Source organism: Herpailurus yagouaroundi, unplaced genomic scaffold (genome assembly GCF_014898765.1).
Source record: "Herpailurus yagouaroundi ecotype Mexico unplaced genomic scaffold, PumYag 188, whole genome shotgun sequence".
Lineage (NCBI taxonomy): Eukaryota > Metazoa > Chordata > Mammalia > Carnivora > Felidae > Herpailurus > Herpailurus yagouaroundi.
In genome coordinates this window covers 3,618,406-3,633,812 of record NW_024412419.1, presented here as the reverse complement: position 1 = coordinate 3,633,812, position 15,407 = coordinate 3,618,406, and positions in this window count along the sequence as shown.

The window sequence follows — 15,407 nt, the reverse complement described above, 5'->3', positions numbered from 1 at the left end:
TCCACATGGCAGCTGGAGGGACCCTTTGAAAACGTAAGTGGGGATGTGTCTCTCCCCTCCCTCCAGTGGCTTCCCTCACTCCAAGTGAAGGCACACGAGCTCCTGTTCTCACCCAGCCCTACCCCACTTTCTGATTTCTTCTAGCGTTCCTTTTTCTTGCCCACTCAACCAGTCTTGGAGCATCCTTCCGAGATCCGGCCCCCGCCCGGCCGGGCCGCGTGCACATGTGACAGAGAACTGAATATTGCCCATGGGAGAAAGTTGGGTCTGTTCTCTCTCCCCCACCCCACCCTGCAAACCTGTCACTAGGATGGACTAAGAAGGTGCTGCTTTCTTGGTCTTCTCTGATGCGCGGTTAGAAAAGCCAAAGTTGTCTTGCATGACTCTGGGTCCAAGCCAACCATGCTAATACAGCACCAGGGAAGGAGGCTCTAATTTCTTCCGTGTCACTCAAGAGGCTTGGTGAGAGGGAGGGCTGGATTTGGACACTCATGGGTCTTGACTCTACCAGTCCCCCCACAGAACCAAACCTCATCCCTGATGTCTGATGGAAAGGCATGAACTATATACACTGCGTCCCCCTCACTATGGGCAAACGTCCTCACACTACTCATGGCTCCTCACTACTTCTCCTCCAGAACTTTGCTTCCTTCTGCACAAATGAGTAAATGAAGGAAGGAAGATCATGGTCCTGGTCTTGGTTTAGTGCCTCGGAGAACTTTCCATTTTGTTCTCTTCTAAGTGGATGGTGTGAACACCAGGACAGATCTTCCCAACCAGAAGTCAAGGGTGTGGGGGATTCTGTATCAGCATGTCCAAAGAAGGAGGAAATGAAAGAATTGGTTCTGTGAAGTTTTGTTTTTTGCTACTATCTACATCTGTGACTTAATTCATAGCTTCTCTGAAATAAAGATCAAGAAGAATGTATACATTCAAACATTCGAAAATCAAGTATAATTTATTTCTTTATTTATTTAAATATAATTTATTGTCAAGTGGGCTAACATACAGTGTATACAGTGTGCTCTCGGTGTTGGGGGTAGATTCCCATGATTCATCGCTTCCATACGACACCCAGTGCTCATCCCAACAAGTCATTGCCCTCCTCAATGCCCATCCCCCATTTTCCCCTCTCCCCTACCCCCATCAACCCTCAGTTTGTTTTCTGTATTTAAGAGTCTCTTATGGTTTGCCTCCCTCCCTCTCTGTTTGAAACTATTTTTTCCCTACCCCCTCCATGGTCTTCTGTTAAGTTTCTCAAGATCCACATATGAGTGAAAACATATGGGATCTGTCTTTCTCTGCCTGACTTATTTCACTCGGCATAAGCACGAAGATGTGCTTGCTCACCTCTGCCTCAGCCCCGCCTGCAACGCTCCAGCCAGCTCCTTCGTTCGCATCTTCCAGCAAGGCCAAGGATGCACCAATACTTATGGGTGAACCAGACATCAGATGTATGTCATCTCGTAGGAAGGGCTTAGCATCCTGTTGGGGGTTCGTTTCTGCAGTAACTGCTGAACTTGATGTAGAGGAGATATTTGCTGTGTGCTTAGGTCCTCGAGTTAGTTACATCAGGAGCACCTTTATAAACCAAGCAGAATCCTTCCTCTGATGAGCAAGGGAATGTTGAGGCTGGCTGGCGGCCAGCACCCCAGGCATCTCCCCTTCTTCCCGACCCAGGGAACCTTGACCACCATGCAGTCCCTCCCTGCTCTGTTAGTTCGTGGCAGTGGCACCAGGACAGCAACCGAAGACCAGCTGTTTAACACTCAGAGATTTATGATGAAGGCACTAGTGTATCTGATTTGCAAATGCCTCTAACAAATAGCAATCGTTCATCAAGAATGGCAAACTCTTCGCTTGAGCCAGGCATCTATTTTTATGCACCCCCGTGTCAAATGGGTGTCATTCGGAATTCTCTTACACGGGTATTACATCTATACAGAGACAACACTCAGCTTAGCTCTACACGTTCCCTGCAGGCTTGGAAGAAGTTCTTGTTCTCTACAACCCAGCTACTGCTTCAGGAAGTTTTGGGTATTCTTAGGTTCCTTTGTCAACACACGCACATGGGGATCGTTCACAACAGGGAAAACTGTCCGCGTGACTGTTGTGCTTTGCGTGATTGTTTGAGGACACAACCTAGGGGCAGGAACTAAGGAGCGAAGGAGAAACACTCCTCGACATTTAGCCAGCATGGGTACCTGATGAAGCCCTTTTCCAAGAAATGATCTCAGTGTGCCCTGATGTGAATTAGATTTAGGGGAAAACCGAGCACAATTTGGTTGGGTTTGCTTTTGTCATTTCAGGGAACGATGTTGAACACGTCAGAGATTCCCAGATTTCACCATGCCATTTCTAACCCCCACGTGACAGAGAAGCCTCACCACAGCTTTTCCCTGCTGTCTGCACTGAGATCTATTTCCATCAACTTCCATTACATCAGACTCACTGAAGGACAGGTGAGGTCAGCACAGATGACTTCCTGAAACAGATCCTCCCCACGGCAGTGGAAGATTCCACCTGCATGGGTGCTCCTGAAGTCTATTTGTTCTTTTATCCCACAAATGCTTCTTGAGGGTCCAGCTTGTGCTGGTTACTATTCAAGGTACCAGAAGTATACCAGAGCACAAAGCAGATGCAATCCTTGCCCTCATGATGTGTGTATCCCGAGACAGAGGGACAAATGACAAAGAGCATAAACAATGAGCACATGGAATGTTAAAGGTCAGTTCTGTGGAGGGCAGTAAGGTGGAGAAAGGGGTTAGGGAATGGGAGGCGTGAGGCAGAATTGCAGAGTTGAATAGGATGTCTGAAAGAGCAGGTGTATAAATTAGAAGTTCACAGATATTTTTAGTGTGAAATTTTAATATAGTTTACAAGCTTACAAATATAAGATGGAAGTATTTTATTTTGTTGTTTGTTTGTTTGGTGGTTGTTTTCAGCGGTTAGAGGGAAGTTCGTTCTTGAAAAAAAGTGGTATTACGTTTCCCGTTGATTCTTGATCAATCCAGAAATTCGTAGAGGCACCATTTCCACGGAAATGAGTAGGTCCTCAATGACCTAATGAGCGCATGAATGAGATGAGTTCGCCAGAGAGAGGTTTCAAACAGGAGAGACCCGAGCTCACATCCTTGGGAAGGTGGGACTTTTACACAAGCTCCGGTCACGGTCACAGATTGGTGTTGCCAACATGGGAGACCAGAGGGCAGGCAGAGAAGGAGAGTGTGGGGACCAGAAAGGCAAGTTCAGTGCCTGGAAGAGAAGGAAGGGAGTGAGACTCAAGAAAGAGGGGGTGGTGAACAGATTTGAAGGCTACTGAGATCAAAGAGGAATGGAACTGGAAAAAGGCCCCTGCATCTGATGAGTGGAATACTTCCAGCAGCTGGGGATCGGGAGCCTGTCACGGAACAGGGTAGGATTTGTCCGCAGGTAGGGGCTCTGGGCTCGAATTCAAACCACAATGCAGTTTTTTAGGTAAATCTTTATGCAAACAAACAAAAATAGAAACAAAAACAAAAAACCAAAAAAAAAAAAAAAAAAACCAGAGAGAGAACTAAAAAAGAAAGCCAAGACAATTTCCGAGAAGCAATATCATATATTGCAAAGACTATCGGGCGGGTCTAGACGACCTGTGCGCGAGCCTCAGCTCCACTACCACCAGTCATAAAACGTGCACAGACCCAGTTTCCCTGCAGAAATAGGTCATAATGTTTGCTGCACTCCCGGAGGGAATGTGAACGTCAGGTGAAACAGTATGTGGGAAACTGCTCTGCAAACTAGAAAGTGCTGTAAAGTATAAAGCGTCCTTATCGAGACGTCTTTCTCCGCAACGGTTTTCAGCTCAGCTCGTGTTGTTGCTTTTGTTGTGCTGGCAAAGCCATTTTATGGCACAGAAATTCCTGGAATGCCATGAGAGAGTGAAGGAAGACTTTAGGTTTGGAAGACCTCTGGTTTCATTCTGGCTCGACCAGCCATTTGGCTCCCAAATACGGAGAAGACTGTGTCGCTGGGTTCCTGGGAACCCTCCGAATCAAACTCATGGGCAAGAAGTCTGCAGTCTCACTGGTGCCTTCCCTTCTATCAGACGCGGCCACTCTACCTGTCCACAGGTCCCCTCCATGAAAAAGACTGTGTGTGCCCAACGTTAACACTTCCTTGGCCTCCCTTGGGTAGCCACCTCAGTCTACACTTCCTTCCTGTGTTGTCATTCCACCCACATTCCAAGTCACAGCCTGACCGCCCATTTCTGTCTGCATCCCATTTGGAGTGAATTGCTCTTTGCTCTGCTGCCCCAGGCTGCTTAACTTGCAACACTTACTTCCTCCAATTGGTTGTTCACAAATCTGTGTTTCCTACTACCCTGAAAGCTATTTGAGGACAAGACCCAGGCATATATGTCACAGCCACCCTATCACCAATCACACCCTGACTGTTGGTATCCGTGGGGGCACCGAACACAAGAATGGCTCTACCCCACGTTTTTCATTCCTGTCTTGGCTTCATGGCCCAGGAGACAAGGCTCCTAGGGGAGGCCACCCCTAAGACGTCTTCTAGCCCAAATGCCTACCGCCTCGTGATCTTGTCTCTTTCCCTAGACTCTCCATTCTTCCTTTTCCAATCCCTCTTCATGTGTTTGGAGAAAGCACACGGACAATAATGGTTATGTGCCCAAAATTGGAGTAGAAGAAGCGACTTGTTAGAACAGACACACACAATGGAACCTGGACACGGGCGTAAAGCGTAAGCTTTCCTCGGAGCGTCTGGCTTCTGTTACCAGGGTCAGTACAGAATCCATTCTGCAGTCGCATGTTTCAGAAATGCTTCTAATATATATTCATTCACAAACTTAAACTCTGTGCTTATGAGGATGACGGACTAGCAGGAAAAGAAATCTTGTTCGTCCGTGGGTCATGTGATTCCCACGCTGCTTTTCATATAAAAGAGTTTAATTCACTACCCACAAATGTTGTCTTCCCCTTTCTTCTTGATGAGAACACTAGAAAACTGGCCGGCCTCCCATAGTGCAGATGAGGAGAGACCATCCTATTCCGGCATTTTCTCCTGCCTTCTGACGAGCACGGCTGTGCTGGGGACTGGGCCGCCATGTTAGTTTGCAGGGTCTTGTTACAGTAAAAGTTAATGCTGTACTGAAATCCTGCTTAATATTTACACTTGTGTGAGCCATCGAGATGATGCATTATCTTAAGTGCATTGCCTCACCGTGTCTGTGATTCAGCATCATTAGGCCAGGATGAGATCATTTTAAAAGGAAGATGTAAAAGAAATCAAGGCTCTGGGGATTGACCGGGAAGAGGGAGAGACTGTTGATACCTTAGCGTTTATTCAAACCTTTTGGTGCAGATGGCTTCTTGTGGCTCTTGTGGCCGCTTCAGTTCGTGGGCTTGCATGAGAGTTGATGCTCAGTCCTCACTGGATCAACACTTGGAACATACATGGGGAGACGTCAAGGTGATGGCATACCAAAGGATGTGACTCAAGAAGGAAGAGTCCCTGTTATCAAAATTTTAAATGCTTTTCCCTCCAAGCAACTTCTTCAAGAATTAAAATAAAGGGATTTCCGGCATCAGTGGATCCTAAAACAATTTTGTTTTGTGTCCAGTGGCTCCCCCCTTATCCATGGTGGATACATTCTAAGAGCTCCAGTGGGTGCCTGGGGCCGTGGTTAGTATCACGCCCGATACGCACTATGTATTTTTCCTGTACGTGCATACCGATGACAAGGGGTAGTTTATAAAGTAGGTGCAATAAGAGATTAACCACGATAACTAATAATAAAATAAAATAATTATACCAATATTCTGGAGTAAAAGAGAGGGAGTGTGCTCTCCCTCTCTCTCTCTCTCTCTCTCTCAAAATACCTTAGTGTCCCGCCCTCACCGTTTTTGTGATGATGTGAGATGATCAAATCCCCAAGTGATGAGATGAAATGAGGTGACTGTGAGGCATGGTGACCTAGTGTTAGGCGACCGTTGACCTACCGACCGTAGTTCCGAAGGAAGGTCACCCGCTTTCCGACTGCGGTTGACCTTGGGTAACTGAAACCGTGGAAGACGAAACCGCGGATAAGGGCCCACTTACTGTATTTGTATGTGTATTTGGCACATCTCACTGACCTTGGCTCTATTACAAACATTCCCCAGTGAACTGATTCTGGGTAAGTTCCCTGCGTTGGTCAACACTAACCAGAGTTTAGCAATCTCAAGCATGCAGACTTCTTTTCTAACTTTATCGCACACACACATTGCCAGAAAAACTGTGACTCTTGTTGTATTTATATGGTCTTGACTTCTTGCTAGGAAATTGTAAGTTTGAGAATAATGCGGATATTTCTGTTGTTGAGGGAGAAAGCAGAGGAGAAGTAGCCGTTTCCAGAACTTAGCAACCAGGGACTAGGACACGAATGTGGATGTTTAATAGGATTGACCAAGTACTCAATAGGTTCAGGGGGTGTTTCTCGCCCTGATCTCTCCTTGTCTTGTGCTCGCAACTAACTACACTTCCCTCTCCTTCCCTAACTGAGATCTGCAGAGGTTTAAGAGTGTCTTTTCCCTATCATTCATAGATGTCTTTGAACAATTTTACATCATCAGATGGGGATATAGACACAGCACTTTCCAGGCATCAGATATGTTAGTGACTGCAGGCACGCTGATACAATTTCACTCTAGTTTAATGTTTCCACTCTCTCAGATGTAATTTAACAGTAATTTCTTAGATTTCTTGACCTTAGAACTACAAGGGAGGCTCAGGCCCACTGAGTTCACCTCCAACGGCAGGCCAATCTCCAGGACATCCCGAGCTCATCACTTCTGCATACAGCCCCATTCCATTTTGAGACAGAGGACAACACGAAGACATTTCTCCCATCAATTTTGTCTAAATCCTGGTGTGTGACTTCCACTCCTAAGAAGAGTTTACCTGTATGCGTCCCCATCACCTGCAAAAGCATTTTTACATCTTGAGCTCTTTTGTGGATTGATAGATCTTAAATGAACTATGTGTGACCCAAACTGGTTGAGAAACCACATCTAAAGAGAGTTGATCACGGGCGGTCTGTGGCAGCATAAAGATGATAGTTTTAAGATGTGCAGATGTTTTAGCTGGAGAAGAGAGCACCCAGCTTAAAAATGCTTGCTGGTGATGTCCAATAACGTACATTCAGTGTGGCTCTGGATGACAGAACGGTGTTCAAAATCTGGAAGAAGGGGTCAACTCAGTGACTTTTAAAGGTCACTTGTAATGTAGCAGAGTGGGGAGGGGGGCATAATTTGCAAATCCCAGTGCAGAAGGAAAACGGGGGTGTTTAAAGAAGGAAAACCATGCAATCAAAGATTCTAAAATATAATTTTATTTTATTTTATCGCTTCTCTCTCTGTTGACCTGTCATAGAGTTTTTTTTATTTGTTCTTTAATGGCATACTACTTGGGAACAGGAATCTTGTGGGACAAGTGCAAACCCCTAGGGGTGCCTCAGCCCCCAACTCTGCCACCTGGCCTGCCTGCCTGGCCACAGGGAATGTGCCAGTCCCCTTCCTGCTGTCTGCAGACTGACGTGACCATGTCTGGGTTGGAAGGCTGAGCCAGATGTCTCCCTTCCCCTGGACCACCTTCCCCAACCAATAGAAGATGAGTGTCCCTCAAGAGATCGCAACCCCTGTTCCGGGACACACTCTGCAATGAGTCGGGGTGGGTGAGAGGCTGTCTTCCAGATGCTTAGTGACTGCCAGCCCAGAGCAGGAAGGCCAGCACTAAGCCGGTGCCCAGGGCTCTGCCAGGGTCAGAGTACAGCCATGGAGGCTGCACAGGAGCTGGGAGAAGGTTGGGTGAGGCCCAGCTTGGTCGGAGTTGGGTAGAGTCAGGGGGAAGGGACCCCGCAGCCCAGAACCCCCCCCCCGGGGTGGGGGGTGGTTGGCAGTGGGATACCCCCGAGTCAAGGATCCAAGCCCTCGGTGTGTGTTGTTTTACCATCTGACTTTGCTTAAAAAAACACAGCTTCACAGATGAAATTATCGAGAATTTCAAGACATCAATAGCAGAGCATTAAGCCCCAAATAGAACCCAGCGACTGTATTTCTCAGCTGTGAGTCACTAGGCCAGGGACTCTGTCCCTTGGTTTGGTCCTCAGTAAAACAGCAACAGTCATGGCACCTGTCTCAGAGCAAGGATCCAGTGCCCAGGGTGCTGTAAGTGCCGGGGAAGTGTTTGCTCTCTTTAGGGGCAGGATCATCGTTAGCTCGTTCATCACCCTTTCTGATTGTATTATCTGTGGGCCAGGACCTCGATGTGTGTGATACGGCAGGTGATGCGGATCACTACCAGACGGTAAGTGACTTGAGGAGAGACACAGAGGGTTAGTGGGTCCAACACGTGTGCGGTGGGGAAAATGCACAAACACTTACAAAACGCCACATGGAACAAACCCTGGGATTGGAGGAAACAGGCAGAGGTACTGGCTCCCTGCCACCCCCTGGTTGTGCCACCAACAGCAGTGGCCACACCTGTGCCCCGGGCTGACCTGGGCCGCTTTAAGCTTCGCAGAGCATGGCTGGTGGGCTGGCTGGACCCGCACGTTCCAGGTACAGCCTCTGTGCGTTCACGTTGGCGTCTTTATATTCGCCAGTTAACTGTCTTGTGTCCATGTGGCCGGTCCTGTGTCAGCAAGGAAAGAACATGTGAGTTAAATTTTCAGGCCCCAGAAATTCTTGTTGGCCAGCCTGCTTTATAGTTTCACGTGTATATATGTCACAATCTTCTATGACTATAATTTAATTCCTCACAATTTTGTCATTTTTTTAGGCTTCACGTATTTTGACATTATGTTGTGAGGGGCAAAAAATTACAATTTTTCATCTCTGCAGTAGTGAGACGTTCATTTTATTACTATCTAAGTTTCCTTTGTTATTCTGATTTTTGCCGACATTATTATTTTACCCTAGTTTACATTCGCTTACTATTTATGGAGGCACCACTTATTAGTCCGTGTTTTGCATGTTTGAATTTTATCTTAAGATAGATGTTTACAAAAAAAAGATAGATGTTTACAAACCAATTTGATAGTCTTTTAATAGCTTAGTTTAAGGTGGTTACATTTGCTGTTAGGACTGATGGATATATTTGGAATTATTTCTACTGTCTTATGCATTTTCCCATTTTTATCTTTTTTTTTTTCACTGCCTTCTTCTGGATTGATAATTTTCTATAGTCTCTTTATCCCCCTTACAGTTTTACTTCTATCCTCTGAGAGGGACTTCTATATGATTGACATACATAACTACATTTTTTTGGCTTATGATTAAGGTTAGTTGGTATTTCCACTTTTCTCCTGACGTCACTTTCACTACTCACTGAATATTCCTTCCTACCTTATTATTGTTGCCTAGAGGTTTATTTTCAGTCCTTTATAGCAAGAAATTGTTTTCTGTGAACGACGAATGAGCACAAACATATTTAAAAAATTTTTTTTACACTTATTTATTTTTGACAGACAGAGAGGGACAGAGTGCAAGTGGGGGAGGGGCAGAAAGACGGAGACACAGAATCTGAAGCAGGTTCCAGGCTCTGAGCCGTCCGCACAGAGCCTGGCGCGGGGCTCAAACTCACAAACCGCAAGATCATGACCTGAGCCGGAGTGGGATGCTCAACCGACTGAGCCTCCCAGGCGCCCCAAGCACAAACACATTTAATTTGTGTGCTCACATACACAGTTCGAGTCTGATGGGTCTCCAGCGGCATGAGGACACTTCTCGATTTCATACTTACTGGCATCTATTATTCTGGGGGAGAAGTATGTTATTAGTCTAATTGTAGTGCTTTGGAGGTAATTTATTATTATTTATTGTACTTGAGTGCACTTTCTAAATAAAAATCATATCTTTCTTGAATCCTTCAACAAATTACTAATTATTTCTCATTCTCACTCAGGTACTCCTTTCATTCCCTTCTGGGATTTTTATAAAAGGAATGTTGGAAACATTCTTCGTGTGTTGGAGAAATGGGTAGACTGGAAACCTATTCTTCAACTTCCTGCAGTTGTGCTCATTAAAGGAATAATACACCATGCGTTTCTCTGGGTGACTTTCTCAAATGAGTTGTTAGTCTTACCTTCCATTTCACAAATTCTCGTAAGCTCCTCCAGGCTTAGTGATGCTCCATGTGTGGTAGGCAGAGTTGTAAGGGTGGCTCCTCAGTTGTAAATTATGAGTTATATGGTTAAAGGGAGATTAGCTGAAAGGGTCTAATCTGATCACATCTACCCCTTGAAATCAGATGGTTTTCTCTGGTTGTTGGCAGAAGACGAAGTCTGAGAGATTCAGACTCAGGACACAGAGGAAGTTGGTGCCCCATCACTGGCTTACAAGATGGAGGCAGCCGTATGGGAAGGAATGTTGTCAACGAGACCAGGTTGGAGCCACCCTTTTGACCAGCGAGCAAACCTCAGACCAGTTGGACCTCAGACCAATGGTAGCAAAAAACAGGAGCCAACCACCTCAGTGGGTTGTGTCTGGGTTCTTTCCCAGGCACATTGATTTCTTCTCGTGATACCCTGAGTAGATAACCAGGAGAGCCCAGTCTCTCACACAAATAAGGAGTTGTGACTTTCAGCATCTAAGTGAAGCCGTGCAAAACTGATACTGTATCTAAACTGAACTACACTCCACCGAAACAAATTCGATGTCTACATTTTTTCCCCCTCAAATTTGCAATTGGCTCTTTTACATGGTCACTTGCTAAGCTAATAATTTATACCCGTTTTGTTTACTATTTCTGTCTTTCTGACCAAAGTTGAAGTTTTATCCTTTGACCATCTTGCCCATATTTCCCTTAAGGTCAATGCCTCTTCTGAGAGTTCCCGTTGTGTTTCTCCATGTTAAGTTATGACTACTTTGTTTGTACAATTTGGCTTGTGGTCACGGAGAGGATGTTTCAATGCTCTCTCTGCCCCTTTGTGATTATTCTTGTCCTGTCTCTAAGCTCGCCTTGCTTCCACCTGTGCTCTGTGCCACCCCTCTGCTCCGCACCCCAGTGCAGAACCGTATCTCGCGATCGTCATTTGGGGGCTTGGCCTCAGGTGCGGTTTGGGGACATCGCTGATCTGATTATAATGAGCCTACGAGACTCTGGGTTCCGCTCCTTGTCAGCAGACTGCCCTGTGTCCCCTCCTTCTCTAGACACAGGTTTATTTATTTTGTATTTTTTAATGCACATTTTTAAAAGTTTATGTATTTACCTTTAAAGGTGCAGAAACAGCGCAGGTGGGGGAGGGGTAGAGAGAGAGGGAGAGAGAGAGAATCCCAGGCTGTCAGCACAGACCCCGATGGGGGGCTCTATCCCACAAAGCCTCGAGATCATGACCTGAGCTGAAACCGGGAGTCGGATGCTTGACCCACTGAGCCAGCCAGGGGCCCTCTAGACACAGTTTTAACAAGCCACTGGGGAAGGTGGATTGACAACTGTGGTTTTCAGGCCCCCTTTGAAGATAAGGAAGCAGCCTGTTCAGCATCTGGCCTTAAGGGGCAAAAGCTTACAAGGAAATGCTCTGATCCTTCTACACCTCGGTGGCGGCCCCTTCTCCGAACCTCACGGGTGTCAAGCTCCAGCACCATTTGCCTTTTTTCATGTTAAATCTGGCTCACAAAAAATGCAAGAGCATGTTTTAGAGTAAGCTGGTCTGCTCCTATCTTACCTGTCAAAGCACCCGGAGCCGAGCAGTTGGTCAGGAGGTGAACCCCTGCGCCGTCTCAGCCAGAAGTCCCAGGAACTTCGTCTCTGCCCCTTCGGTGCCCTCTCGTCCGGAGCCGAGATGATAACACCTGTCCTGCTTACCTGTCAGCAGTGTGTCAAGAATGTCACACGGGATGAGGCATCCGAAAGGGCTTTCAAAGCTAGCATCTACTGCAAATACTGAAAAGCCGCATTGCAGGTCCTCCGTGGTACCTTGTACGTGTCACCAAATGCTGGAAATGTCACACGCAAGGAAGTCCTAACAGCTTTTCACCTAGGAAGATTCATCCCAGACACTGAGGGAACCAGGCGGTAAACAGGAAATGTGTGATGACAATTCAAGGTCTCAGTTTGTAAGATTTGTGCTTGTGCCTGACACTTGTCAAAGGCAGTATTTTGAGAGCAGCCCCAAGTTTCTTATACTATAGGGTTTTGGTACAAGTCTGTGAAATGTCCCTTGAACACTCAGAATCTATTCAGACAAGCGGGGAAATAGCCTCAGATCGTTTCTAATGGAGAATTACAGGAAAGAGCATGTTTATTTCTCATGTGGCTTTGCAGCTGGAGAGGAAAAAAAAATTAAAAGAATTCTCGGGATATATGTTGGATACAAATAGACTTGTTCCAGACAGCCAAGTGGTAGGTTTTTATTAAGAGGGACCAGATGTTTTTAGGCAGGGAATGAATTTATTCAGTTTCATTTTTCATCCAAATAATACAGAACCTTGAATATGCAATGTTACCAGATGGACTCGACCCAGTATCCTTTATGCAGAAGAAGAAGAAAAAAAAAAAAAAAAAACAACTTAGAATGAGCTGGAACCCACATCTCAGAAAGGCGCTCTCGAAAAATGGGGTCAGCCCGGCCAGAGGCGTCCAGAACACTGATATCGGGCAGATCCCAGAGGGAGAAACAGATGCTTCTTTCCATAAATGATGAAAGGAGTTCACAGCACACAGGCACACACATGACCACATGATACAGAGACTGTGGCCACATGGGGAGGATCACAAAAGCTGGGGACTGAAAAAAGTAGCAGAATATCTATTGGTCCATCCTGAGGGCGGAGAACAGGGACAGGCATTCGGGCGTGTCGCAGAGAAGGGCACATAGACATCATGCTGTCAATGCATAGATGTATGTGGTTGGAGTCAAATATTTCTAGAAACACAAGTAGGGGCTCAGCGAGTACTTCAGGACCCATGCATTTGGGAAGTGACAAAATCAAGGCACCGTCTGGGGTCCGCGCCAAGGGACAAAGGAAACCTTCTTTCTTTCTTTTTTTTTAAGATTTACCTACTTCAAGGACTGTACGGAGTTTTGCACATTATTAAACTTAATATTAATTCTATAATCAAACATCACTCTCCTTATTATCAAGGTGGAAGAAATGGAGGAGAAGATTAATTGCAAAGGTTAAATGTGTATCTACACCTCCTCGAACAGCATCTGAGACATAATTGGTGTTAGACAGTTGTAAATGTGCTGTTTTTACACTGTCTGGGAACCCTGATTTCTGAACTCTCAATCAAATTAGGCTGCCGGCCACAGCCAAAGAAATCTCGGTGAAGAGCGCTCGATTTCCTTTCATCGCTGCTTGGTCATTGCCTGATTTTAACCTGGACACATCTCTCTCTTTTATTATGTTACAAAAAGCAGTAAGGAACTGGGAACGGACACAAACATCCTGAGTTCTGCCAATCTTTTCCGAAAGCAAGCTTCTCAGTCTTCCGAGTTACTTCAGATGAAAGTTTGATATTTTTCTTTTTGATATTTGGTAAAGAGTTTGCCACGGCATCTCAGGACACATCTGATTCCCAGGCTGTCCGCCATCCGACTTAAGTAAATCAATGTTACTTATTTCAGTTTCCTTATGGTTACGGAAGTATCCTTTCTCCCGGGAGGGACCTTTGTTGTCAGTCAGGATACTGGCTAAGCTACTGTAGCAAAGAAATCCAAAGATGCAGCAGCTCAAGTTCAGAGCTGTAGGGCAACATGCGGGGAGTGGGCTTCGGCAGTAGGTCCAACGTTGCTGGCTCCTGTGCGAAAAGGAGGGACAGTCCAGGGAGACCGTCTTTAAGGCGACAATCTGGAAAGTGCGCACATGCCTTCGGCTGCTGCACCGATGGACCCAAACAGCACCACGTGACCGCACCGCCTGTAGGGAGACCGGGAAAGACATCCAGTACTTGGGCAGCCAGCTGCCAGCTAAAACCAGGGGGTCCTTCGACCGAAAGGGAAAATATCAAGAAGGAAACGGGACAGTTGCAAGTGTGTGCTAAGCAGACCTTCCTTTCTCTCTACCTTCCCAGGATTCTGCCATCATGGCCTTTAGGACCCTTGGCTATCATTGCTCATCTAATGATTTGCTTTCTCTTCTCACCCTGCATTCCACCAGAGGCTGGGTCATATCTCTGTTACTCACCACTGAACAATTGATCTGGTGGGGGGCACAGAATTTCATCGGCTTTTACAAGACTGTGTGGAAGCCCAGTTAAATAGTACATGTAAGGATGCACGTTATTCACCGGATGCATGGAAAGAGACTCTTGGCAAGATGCATGTGAAACAGGTTATTATTATTTTTTTTTACATTTATTCATTTATTTTGCGAGAGAGAGACAGAGCGTGAGCAGGGGAGGGGCAAAGAGAGAGGGAGAGAGAGGGAATCCCAAGCGGGCTTCTCGCTGTCAGCGCAGCGCCCGATGTGGGGCTGGAACTCATGGACCGGATCGTGACCGGGGCCAACATCAAGAGTCAGAGGCTGAACTGACTGAGCCACCCAGGTGACCTTGAAACAGACTATTTTCACTGGATATTTCTGACTCTTAAGCTCATTTATACTTAACTGTATTTACTAACCAAGATGATCGATTTTTAATGTAACATCTTATAATGCTTCATTGGGGGAGCTGTTTTGGCTCTATCTCACTGTGTTCTAATGACCTCTTCTCCCGTCTTGCCTTTGGAGGGCGAGGTGCCGGAGGCAGGGGCTGGTTCCAGCCTGCTATCTGCAGCAAGTGCCAAAGTAGCTAGGCTATGATAGGTGCTCAGTAGGCATATGCCGAATGAATAATGGAACAGATCATCAAATTGTCCAGACCTGATTAATAGCACCACAGAGAGATACTGGGCAGAGGGGCAGAGGGGCAGGTATTCCTAAGCTGTTAGATCACCTTATGCAGGTTGATCTGTTTTCCAGTGTTCCTGATACATGATTAAAAAAAAACAAAACAAACCAAAAAACCAAAAAACCAAAACAAAACAAAACGAGGCAATTTCTCAGAGTTCAGTTACTTTCCATTCACCCCCCCCCCCCCAGAAAATGGCCAAGAATAACAAAGCAGCATCTGTTGCTTACCCAGTAAGCTGCAGAAACCACAGACATGTGACCGTTTCCCTATGCAACTGACATCTCATATTATGTAGAACAACGTTATGGTAGTTATAATGTATAATTGTTAGTGAGTTACCAGAGTAACATGTTAAAAGACAGAAGATCTCAGTTAAAATTTCAAATGATGTGTGTATATGTGTGTATATACAAAATGTCTGTGCATAGCGGGGGGGGGGGGGGGGGGGCCCGGGGGGGGGAAAGCAATTTTGTGGTAAAAACGGTGTGGGGGTTCTAATTAATAATTGTTTGTTTTTTGCCCCCCTG